Source organism: Lissotriton vulgaris, chromosome 5 (genome assembly GCF_964263255.1).
Source record: "Lissotriton vulgaris chromosome 5, aLisVul1.2, whole genome shotgun sequence".
NCBI lineage: Eukaryota > Metazoa > Chordata > Amphibia > Caudata > Salamandridae > Lissotriton > Lissotriton vulgaris.
This window is the reverse complement of record NC_141693.1, coordinates 598126863-598139615: the sequence shown is the minus strand read 5'-3', so window position 1 is coordinate 598139615 and position 12753 is coordinate 598126863.

Genomic DNA, 12753 nt, shown 5'->3' with positions numbered 1-12753 from the left:
GACATAAAAAGTACCCGCGCAAAGAACAAACACTTTCCTTAAAAGTTTGCTTTTTTTCCACACTGCCTATGCCTGAAAGTGCCATCTTTCTCATGAATCCTCAAACGAGGTCTTGTATTATAAATGGTAACTTGACTTCCACACTGATAAACCGCGCCTGAGGCCTTTTCTCTAGGTCTGTGGCACTCAGTAGTCACAGGGAAGTATCATTGTTTACCAGAGATGGCCCAGGTTGTATGTACTACTGCACTGCGGTGATGGCAAATATCGACTTCCATGTTGTAAAGATAAGGGTTCATATGGCAGTATATATTTACTATTCTATCTCATCACCTCCTTACCTTGACCATATTCTTTCAAGTCAATGTTTTGGTGTCAATATATGTGCAGGTCCATTTAAAAACTCAGTAGTGAGTTACCACATATAGAATAGGTTCCCAAACATGCATAGCCCATCCTTCTGAAACTTGGCATGCTAATTAAGCTGCAGAGACACAATCAGGTGGCTCCTGACAGCCTCTTTCCCAAAGTTGTCTCGGCTCCATTTTGAGTAAACTGGACCTATCACTGACCCCGAAGACCAGGGTATACTCCTCTCCATTTCAAACATTACATTTCCTCTTTTCTGAGACAGTGCAGACCAACAAGGCCTTAACCAGTACAGCAAGGCTTCTTCTCAGCCTTGGGCGTTGAGCGACTTGAAATTCTACTATCTTGCTCTCCTCTCATATGGTGCTGCAGAGCTTTAAGGGTAGCCAAAGCCAGAACCTAGTAGTGGATTCAGAAGGCCATTACTTATGGCAATCTGGGGACTTTCTCTAATCAAGCCTCTAATCAAAAGTTGTGCCTTCTTCAAATATCTCATCCCCAGTAAATCAGAGCAAAGAGCATCTTTTAAAACTTACACTGAAGGCTGGAAGAATCAAGAAATGGTAATCAGCGTGTGAATTGGAAAATCATAGGTCACATATCCAAATGGAGTTGAGCGGTTTCTTATCATATCTAGAAACTGGACAGGAAAAGGAGTGAAAAGGTTTTAGCCACGGTGTTGTTCTGGAGCGTCTCTGAGCCCAGAAACCTGAGATGGAAGAAACTGTTAAGTCACTTCCCGGGGACACCAAATGACTTTCAGCGGTCATGCAACATAGTGTGAAGAACCGCCAATTTATTCTGAAAGAGTACAGTATTCATTTACCACTTGTAAGCACAACCACTCTATATTCACTCTGGGTCAAGGGAAGGACAACAGTTAGGAGAAACTGATCAGAGCTTACAAAGAGAGGGAGTAGATACTTCCCACAGGGTTACACTTAAAACATGCTATTCCACTGATTTTGATTATCGGTCATCTCAGGCAGATGATCCAAATCCATCAGTTTCCACATTCTGGGGAGGGAGCTCAACTTTAGGTGGTGAAGGAAAAAGATAAATGTAGCACCTTCAGAGGGATTACTGCATTGAATTCTTGGGGGGGGGGGGGGCGACATGGTCAGCCAAAAGAAGCTGATAGGGGTCAGAATGTCATATCTGTCCACCTAGAGCTAAGACTTTCATTTCTACGCAAAAGCTAATGTGCAGAAATTCAAACCTGTTACCTGCATAATGCAGTTTGCCAGTGAATCTGCTAAAATTAGATTAAGCAAATGCTTGTAGCCAAAACAGCCAAACATTAAACAAATGGACACAGCAGTTCTAGGTTAGCATGTGCAAGGGGGCTTTAATGATTTGTAAAGTGTGACAAAGGACAGCAAACAGAAGCAGGAACGAAATACCACCCTCTGAAGCAGGAAGACAAAGAAGCTCATTTAATCCTGGAAACTCAATAGAAACAGTACAGTAAATCGGGTTTATTCAACAGTCCTACTACGGTGGACTTCAGCACTGTTGAAGTTCTTCTGTGGCATCTCAGGACACCAAGAAGAGTTTGAGTACAGTGGTCTCTTTTCTGTAATGATGACCTAGCACATGTTAACCAACTTGTTTGGTATTACACAATAGTTGGTGCTAATACCCTTATCTCATTCTACGACACCCCAAGGTCATGCTTAATACTGAAAATGTATTATTGATTTATTTAATTATTTATTTGCAGAGTTTTATATAGCGCAAACTTGACCCGAATCGGGTATTAAAGCGCTTTACATAGCACCAGGTACATTACATGAGGACACATTATTTTTTTTGTTAGGCACAGGGAGATTAAGTGATTTGCCCAGAATCACAGGATGTTCAGCGTCATTGCAGAGACTCGAACCCAGTTCCACAGATTCGAGGTCGACCGCACTATGACTGTATGACCGAGGTGCCTAGTTGGATATAGCGTAACTGTCTAAATCTAAATCCAAACAAGACAGTCAAAGATAGTAGGTTTCTAGTGTCATCTAAGAGCAGGACAGAGCAGGTTCATGATTCCAAGAATTATTAGTATACAACATTTTTGCATTGTTGCGTTATTTACGGCTTTGGCATAACTCTGCAAGGTGTCCTTTCCCACCCACGGGTAACATGGGTGAACTTGGTTTAATGCAGCAGCGATAATATGAAAGAGAAGTTATTGTAGCCTTGCAAGACACTATCCAATGTGTAATTGACATACCAGTATTACTTATCGGGTGCTAAAAATCCCATAAAGGGGTCTGGGGCACCATGGAAACAGCAACAAACCTTATTTTGTTATTCACAGTATCCCACATACTGTACCAAGAAGAATGCAGACTTTTAAGTTAGAAATATTTATTTCTACAGGAACAATATGTTTCTCAGTACATTTTAAACAACTACATAGAATATTAGTAAAACAGCAACAAGACATGTTATGAATAGCAAGAATAAAATAAACATTTCTAGCATTGCTAAAATGTCATATAAAACCTAACATCCCAAAGCCTACTTCTATGTGCTATACTAAGACAGCATTGAAGGCAGAGGAACTTGCAATCTAGAGTTTATAAGGGAGAAGAGAGACACTGCATACCTTGTTGACTGCGACAGCTGTATTTATCACTGGAGGTACGAAGACAATGCTCTGAACAAATGGCAAACACCCCTGCAGTAGCAGTCCTTTGGTTTTCCTCTGGGACATAGCTTTATCAGCTTCAGTTGTGATGTATTATCTGAAAAGTGTGAAGTGAACTGGTGGCATGTGAAACTGTCCCTGGCAAAATCTCGGGTGATAATCTGGATGAAGGATCTCTCCTCATAAGTGGTCATTTGGCAGTCCTTATACACTAAATCTTATCAGGACTTGGGGTTTCGGACATGTTTAGGAATGTCCATCATAGATAATGTGCATCAAAGTATGCGTCACAGAAGCTCTCCTTATGAACATATAAGGTAAAGGACATCAATTTAGACTATATTATTTGGTTATGTGCCTGTATGTGTTGTTATTTAACCATGTGTGGGGATTCAACCAGAGACAGACACTTTTATGCACTCAGAAGACTTGTTCTCTCTCCGCTTGGGCTGACGTAATATATCTCTCTAGAGCCCATTCCAGTTTTGTCTGCCCAGCAATAAGTTGATGGAGTAGGTTTTCCATTTCGTCTACAATGCATAGAATCCCACTTCTGACACCATGTTTGGGGATTAAACCAGAGACAGACACTTTAATGCACTCAGAAGACTTGTTTATTCAATCTTCTTTAAGGTAGTACCAAAACAAAGTAAGTCAAGCACAAAAATAACTCCAGGTCAGTCTATAGGGTGTCTTGAGTCCCGGTTGTCTGTGCCTTATCGGTAGATCCCCGTGGTTTTGTCCTTCGCTCCAGGCAGGTCGAGGTTAGAATACCGAGAAATAAATAAAAATGTCGAGAAGGGGTAGAGTGGTTTCAGCGGTTGTTGTGACAAGGTTGGGTTTTGGGAGAGGACCCAAACACTTTTTGAATAGGTTTATGTGGAAAATCTGCATTTTGGTTTTAGAAAGGTAAAGTTTATATGTAGTAAGACCCAACTTCTCTATTATCTCATAGGGTCCCTTCCATTCAGATCGACCCTTGGGGGGAACAGAGGGTAATACAACCAAAACCCAATCATGGATTTGGAGATGCTGCCACTTCTTGCCTTTGTCATAGAACACCTGCTGTTTCCGTTGAGCTTTCTCCAGGTTGTTATGTGCAAACTCTTGTAGTTTGGACAACCTCGCCCTCAAACCTCTCGAATAATCCAAAAAAGCTTGGGTTTCTTTGGGTGTTTCTTTTTACCAAGCTTCCTTGGTCATCTCGAGGAGAGTACGGAGATGCCACCCGTTCAGGAGTTCAATTTGATAGCAACCCAGACTGCTCTGTTTTTGACAACTGATGACAAACAAAGCTAGAGGCAACAGCACATCCCAATCCGCTCCTTCGGCCGTCATCATCTTTTTCAGGGTTAGTTTTATTGTACCATTATATCGTTCACATAAGCCGTCTGTCTGGGGGTGGTAAACTGATGTCCTTATTTGAGTTATATCCAAACTCTTACACACCTGACCCATAAGACGTGAGACGAAGGGTATGCCCTGATTCGTAAGGATCTCGCAAGGAAACCCCACACTTGAAAAAAGATACATCAGCTTTTCACAGCTGATCAGGGTGTTGGGTGAACGTAAAGTAAAAGCCTCAGGATATCTGGTGGCATAGTCGATGATGACGAGTGCACATGGATGGCCTTTCCGGGATTTAGGTAGGGGACCAATAAGGTCCATACCTATGCAGTCAAATGGCTTCCCGATGATTGGTAAAGGTTGTAATGGGGCTGCGAGAGGTCAATAGGGATTTTTACGTTGACATACCTCACATTCCCGCCAATATTTAGATATTTGTTCGTGTATGTCTGGCCAGTAAAAATGTTCTAGGATAGTCTGGCTGGTTTTCTGTGCTCCTGTGTGGACGGCTAGGAGATGGGCGTGCATAAAAAACATGACCTGTGCCCTAAAACTTTGGGGAACCAAAAATTGGGAAGGACCCGTCGGACTACTCTTTCTATATAGGAGATCGTTTTCTTTTAGGAAAGCAGGATAGGTCCTGATGGGAAGGGTTGCTTGTTGCCATGCCATTCGTAGGGTAGGGTCATTTTTTTGGGCACAGTGAAAGTTTTTATCCCCCTGCCAAGGAGCTTGGGTGAGACAGACAGAGGTTTTTTGGTTATAGTTTTTAACCTTCCGACTAAGGTGTTTCATAAATTCTGGATCGTCGATCCCTAATATGAGTTTTTCAGGTAGATTTGTGAGGACCCCTACGATAGTGGGAAGTTCCCTTCTGTCGGGCATTCTGACTTTGATGGAGGCTGCTGGGTAGATTTTAACATCCGCGTGTATGCACCTAATAGGGATTTGGTGTTGGATCAAGATATTCTCTGGTTTGGCTAGGGAACTCTAGATGACTGATTGTCTGCACCCGGAATCTAGAAGAGCTCTAACGTGTACCCCGTCAATGACCAAACTTACATAAAATCCTGTGCCCATTTCTTCGGTGTACATGACGTGGCGCGGAAGATATCTGACATCCATAGGTTCGTCAGAGTTCTGTTTCTGGGGGCAGAAGCGAGCGATATGTCCCCAGGTACCACAGTCAAAACACTGAGGTCCTTTTGTGGTGGGCATTAGAGGTTTTGAGGGACGAACTTTAGCGACTTCAACTGAGGTTTTGCCCATGTTTCTCTTGTCTGGTTTATTAGATGTGTTACAGGGTTTGTTTTCTCCTTCCCAAATAGGGGTTCTTGGTTGGGCCCTGGAGTATGTGGTGGCCATCTCTACTGTCTGTTCCAGTGAAAGACCAACCTTAACCATCTTTGGGTGGGATAAGGTAGGGCTTCCAGAAATTGCTTGAGGTAAATTAATGACATTATCTCTTCTTTCGTGTGTTCTTGTGGTTTGAACAGGTTGTGTGCGTTACATGGGGAGTAAACGCATCCTTGCTAATGGGCACACTCTATGGTTCGTCTAACGAAGACAGACTCCTATGTTGCTTTTATCGGTTAGTTATTTATTCATCAGTATTGCAAAAAGTCATTGACGTGTTAATTCACACAGTTTCAAAGTTTTTATATCCCATCGTTTTGAAGACAAACATTTCCAAAGAAATACTCTGATGCATTTCGGGCATGGATTGCCCTTTGTCAAGGAGTTCTGAAAGCAAAACAAACGCTTTTACCTTCCGAATTAACCAATATAACAAATACATTCACATTGCGTTAAATAATGACATCCTTGGTGGCAGAAATAACGTGATACACCCGTTTAGTGAACCAGTGTGGTGGCGTGGGTGGGGTAGGAAACCAGGGGGGTCGGGAAAGGGGGAAATTAAACGTGATACACTTACGTGTCAAGGTATAGGAAACTCTTGGCTCTCTGGGGAGACAAGGAATGACAGATGGTTAAACGGGACCGATGCCCGGCATTGAACAGAGTCGCATGGGTCTCTGTTGGAGCTCCAACTTACTTGGTAATGGGTGAGGGACGGCTTCAGATGGATCCTCGGGTCGCGGACCGGAGGTTTCACGGAGTGGCGGCAGGAGCCGCCGGAATATGACACTACGCGAAGTTTGGCGGTGAAAATAGAAAAGGGACTGGGTAGGGGATCGGGAGGGTGACGGCCATGTTGGAATGGGAATAGGGAAGTGTGTATGTAATGAATTCAGAATGTATCATATCGTTGATAATGTACAAGCAGCAAACACAAAAGATATAGGGTGAAGCAAATATACCACAAAGGGTATTCATAGGAAACAACTCAGTTCAATCCGGTCATTGAGACCGTGAGGCTTCATTGCCTGTAGTCTGTATATCCAAGCGGTCTCGCGCTGAAGAAGGGTTTTGTTGTTGTCCTTTCCCTCTTTTTTTTGGATCATTTCGAGCACTAAGAATTTGAGTTGGGCCACACTGTGGTGAAATTCATTGAAATGTATCGCAATGTTCGATTTTTGGTTTTTAGTGCGAATATTCGACTTATGTTCATTTAAGTGTGTCTTTATTTTTCTGGTGGTTTTACCTACGTATATCATGCCGCATGGACATTTCAGTAGGTATATCAAGTTGCTGGAATCGCATGTAGCATCCACATGGAGTTTGATTTGAAATCCTCTCATTGGGTGGTTGATACTGTTGCCCATGATGATGTTGTGGCAGTTGTTGCAGTTGTGGCACGGACGTGTGCCGGTGTGGGTGGTTTGTTGAATGGGTTCTTTGCATAAAATTTCTTTCAGGTTCTCAGATCGAGTATATGCAAATATAGGTGGATTTTCAAATAAGTTGCCAAAGTCAGGTTCTGAGGACAGTATGCGCCAATGTTTTAAAATGATTTTTTTGTATTTATGGCTGGAGGTAGAGTATTTCGACACCAACACTGTTTTGTTTTCATCTTTTTTCGTTTTGCCTTTGAATGCTTCCTGACGTGAGATAGCATTGGCTTTCTCGATGGCTTCTGTGAGAGATTCTTGAGGGTATCCTCTGCTGGTAAATATTTTGGCCGTTTCCTCCATTCTTTGTGTGCATGTTTCTGGATTGGATACAATCCGTTTTATTCTTAACATTTGGCTGTATGGTAAGTTTCTTTTTAGTGATTGTTGATGAAAGCTTGTGTAGTGGACTGTGTTGTTCCGATCTGTGGGCTTTCTAAACAGATCGGTAGTTAATCCTGTTTCTGTGATCCTGACTAGAACGTCAAGGAAGGTAATTTCAAGTTCACTGATGTTCCACGTGAGGGAGATCCGATTGTCTTTGGGGTTCAAGTCGGTCAATGCCAATTCCAGGTTCTCTCGAGTATTTTTCCAAATGAAAAATAAGTCGTCGATGTAACGTACATATAACTTAATGTTGTCTACCCAGTTGGAGTTGGCGTAGATGTGGGTTGCTTCAAATTCTGACATGTAGATGTTCGCATAGGTTGGTGCAGCGCAATTGCCCATAGACATTCCAGACATCTGGAGGTAGTACTGTTGTTCATGGGTGAAGTAGCTGTGATACAGCTTGAAAATGAGGAGTTCCATGAGGAAAGTTTGGATAGGTTCCGAAAGGTTGCTGTTCAATAGTGCCTTTTCTATAGCTTCAATCCCGCCTCCATGAGGAATAGACGTGTAAAGGCTTTTGACATCAGCGGTGCACAGGATTATGTGTTCGTCTGCAGCGAGTGATATTTCAGAAAGTTTGAGGAGAAATGCGGTTGTGTCTTTGATGTAACTCCTGAGATTCGTTACAATGGGTTGTAGGTGGCGATCCAAGAATTTTCCAGTGGGTTCATGTATGGATCCACGCGTGGACACAATGGGTCGGAACGGGGGGTCCATCAAGTTTTTGTGGATTTTGGGTAACATCACGATCGTTGGGCTTCTGGGATGTTCGGTGGTAAGGTATTTTTTAGTGCGGTCGTCAATGATACCGTTCTCATGAGCTTTAGACACCAGGTCTGAGAGTTCTCCTTTGTATTGTTCCTGTTGGGTTGGTGCATAGGAGCATAAACGTTTCCGGATCATTTATGTGTTCCTTGATTTTGGCATCATACATGCTGGTGTTGAGTACTACCAGTGCACCGCCTTTGTCGGCTTTGAGGCATTTAATGTTTTTGTTGCCAGCGATTTTTTTTCAAGGCATCTCTGTCTTTTGAAGTGATATTAGATTTGATTGTTCGACGGAAGTTAATTTTGGATATGTCTTGCTTTACGAGAGTCTCCAGAATTTGAAGCAACCCACATCTACGCCAACTCCAACTGGGTAGACAACATTAAGTTATATGTACGTTACATCGACGACTTATTTTTCATTTGGAAAAATACTCGAGAGAACCTGGAATTGGCATTGACCGACTTGAACACCAAAGACAATCGGATCTCCCTCACGTGGAACATCAGTGAACTTGAAATTACCTTCATTGACGTTCTAGTCAGGATCACAGAAACAGGATTAACTACCGATCTGTTTAGAAAGCCCACAGATCGGAACAACACAGTCCACTACACCAGCTTTCATCAACAATCACTAAAAAGAAACTTACCATACAGCCAAATGTTAAGAATAAAACGGATTGTATCCAATCCAGAAACATGCACACAAAAAATGGAGGAAATGGCCAAAAGATTTACCAGCAGAGGATACCCTCAAGAATCTTTCACAGAAGCCATCGAGAAAGCCAATGCTCTCTCACGTCAGGAAGCATTCAAAGGCACAACGAAAAAAGATGAAAACAAAACAGTGTTGGTGTCGAAATACTCTACCTCCAGCCATAAATACAAAAAAATCATTTTAAAACATTGGCGCATACTGTCCTCAGAACCTGACTTTGGCAACTTATTTGAAAATCCACCTATATTTGCATATACTCGATCTGAGAACCTGAAAGAAATTTTATGCAAAGAACCCATTCAACAAACCACCCACACCGGCACACGTCCGTGCCACAACTGCAACAACTGCCACAACATCATCATGGGCAACAGTATCAACCACCCAATGAGAGGATTTCAAATCAAACTCCATGTGGATGCTACATGCGATTCCAGCAACTTGATATACCTACTGAAATGTCCATGCGGCATGATATACTCAGGTAAAACCACCAGAAAAATAAAGACACGCTTAAATGAACATAAGTCGAATATTCGCACTAAAAACCAAAAATCGAACATTGCGATACATTTCAATGAATTACACCACAGTGTGGCCCAACTCAAATTCTTAGTGCTCGAAATGATCCAAAAAAAAGAGGGAAAGGACAACAACAAAACCCTTCTTCAGCGCGAGACCGCTTGGATATACAGACTACAGGCAATGAAGCCTCACGGTCTCAATGACCGGATTGAACTGAGTTGTTTCCTATGAATACCCTTTGTGGTATATTTGCTTCACCCTATATCTTTTGTGTTTGCTGCTTGTACATGATCAACGATATGATACATTCTGAATTCATTACATACACACTTCCCTATTCCCATTCCAACATGGCCGTCACCCTCCCGATCCCCTACCCAGTCCCTTTTCTATTTTCACCGCCAAACTTCGCGTAGTGTCATATTCCGGCGGCTCCTGCCGCCACTCCGTGAAACCTCCGGTCCGCGACCCGAGGATCCATCTGAAGCCGTCCCTCACCCATTACCAAGTAAGTTGGAGCTCCAACAGAGACCCATGCGACTCTGTTCAATGCCGGGCATCGGTCCCGTTTAACCATCTGTCATTCCTTGTCTCCCCAGAGAGCCAAGAGTTTCCTATACCTTGACACGTAAGTGTATCACGTTTAATTTCCCCCTTTCCCGACCCCCCTGGTTTCCTACCCCACCCACGCCACCACACTGGTTCACTAAACGGGTGTATCACATTATTTCTGCCACCAAGGATGTCATTATTTAACGCAATGTGAATGTATTTGTTATATTGGTTAATTCGGAAGGTAAAAGCGTTTGTTTTGCTTTCAGAACTCCTTGACAAAGGGCAATCCATGCCCGAAATGCATCGGCGTATTTCTTTGGAAATGTTTGTCTTCAAAACGATGGGATATAAAAACTTTGAAACTGTGTGAATTAACACGTCAATGACTTTTTGCAATACTGATGAATAAATAACTAACCGATAAAAGCAACATAGGAGTCTGTCTTCATTAGACGAACCATAGAGTGTGCCCATTAGCAAGGATGCGTTTACTCCCCATGTAACGCACACAACCTGTTCTTATCTACGACGTACACGGACGGTTACGTCTCTTGCCGGAGCGCCCAAAAACTATCAACAAAATTACAGTAAACACAAGGAACTAAGTAAAATCATTGCTGTGCGCCACGCTACCTATTTTTTGCACTTCTTGTGGTTTGAGCCATTTGTCCGCAGCTGATTTCAATCTATGAAAGAGAGTCTTGAGTGTATCCCCGGAGTTGCCCTTCACCCTTCTAAATTGTACCCGGTACGCTTTGGCATCAAGCCCTAGGTGGTCTAGGATGACCTCTTTTATTTCTGAGTAACTGGCAGTGCCGGTGGGATTGGCCCCTTGATAAGCGGCTTGTGCTTCACCTGTTAATAGGGGAGCCAAATAGAAAGGCCACTTGTTTTCCGGACAGCCCGATGCCCTGGCAGCTTCTTCAAAGTTAATAAGGAAGGCATCCGGGTCTTCCCCTGCAACATATTTTTGAAGAACGATATTTGGAAAAGGAGACGAGGACCCCTAATGTGGTGTTATCTCTTTGGCGTTGTCCTCTTGTCGGTCAAATAGCTTATATAAACCTTCCATTTGTTGACTCATTGTGGTGCTGAACAGTTCTCTGTCCGCTTGGGCTGTTGTAATATATCTCTCTAGACCCCATTCCAGTTTTGTCTGCCCAGCAATAAGTTGATGGAGTAGGTTTTCCATTTCGTCTACAATGCATATAATCCCACTTCTGACACCATGTGTGGGGATTAAACCAGAGACAGACACTTTAATGCACTCAGAAGACTTGTTTATTCAATCTTCTTTAAGGTAGTACCAACACAAAGTAAGTCAAGCACGAAAATAACTCCAAGTCAATCTATAGGGTGTCTTGAGTCCTGTTCGTCTGTGCTTTATTGGTAGATCCCCGTGGTTTTGTCCTTCGCTCCAGGCAGGTCGAAGTTAGAATGCCAAGAAATAAAAAAATAAAAAACAAGCGTCACTCTGGACTTTTTTAACCTCGTATGCTGAGGGGAAGGAAGTGAGGGAAGAGCACCTTAAACCATCACCAGCGCCGTACTAAATGTTTGTGAGTGAAAGAGATACGGTTGCCCGGGAGGTTTAGGGTTTAGGATTCTCTTCCCTCCCCTGGGTTATGGGCATTTACAGGAGACCCCCTCTTGAACCAGTCTCTCACTCGGGAACATACCTCTGGGAGCCACGCTCCTCCATGAGCGTGGCTGGCTGCCTCGTGGTACCGGATCAGGTCCAGCTCCCGTTCTTGGTTCCTCGGTGGAAGGCGGCTCTGCAGTTCCGACGTCTCTTGCCCTTTGGGATGCGATGAGGCTTGGTCAGTTTCTCCTTTGGGTTCGTGATTCCTCTTTGGCTCCCTCTGTTCTCCCAGCTTCCCCGGTCCCAGTATGCGCCGACTTCCTTTATTTCCTGACTGGCTAAAAAGGCCGCCTCGTCGTCCTCCAGCATTTCGATAGGTGACCCTGTCACAAGAGGTGGCCGCGCCTCCCAGAAGGGAAAGGATGATGAATTAAATGGACCGCTGTAATCCTGGCTGGAGGTGTCCCACAATGACTGTAAGGAAAGCACAGGAGAGACATAAGGAGGTAACGGGCCATCCTCCTCTTCATATAACATGTCCAAGTTTATCGTTGTCTGATACCATGACATTATAAGGAGTAGACATTTGACCCAGACAAATGTTGCATTAGATGTTGTATCTATGTAATTAATTAAAAAACTTGACGCTATCACAGATCTTAGAAAGATACGGTCTGGTGACATCTGCATCTAAAAGCAGATATGGCAATGATTCTGTATGAACTAGGCAATATGGGGCTTCCATTGTCTAAGTTAAGGAAGATGGCGGCATCCATGGAATAAAATGGAGTCTGGCCTAAATAAGAAGGAGTCAGACCTTAGAAACTGTACATCATCCCCGGATTGGACGTCTGAATGTGACGTCATAAGGACGAGTCTAACCAAGAGTGATTTGCCTATTGTGTCGGGAAATCCATGCTCTTAAGTTAATATCTACAGTTATCTAGACTAAGATGCATATCTAAAACTTTTATATCTTTTATATGTGATGTACTTGCAGTATCACATAAGGCCATTAATGCATTGTAAATATAAAAGAGAAATAAAACATAGGTGA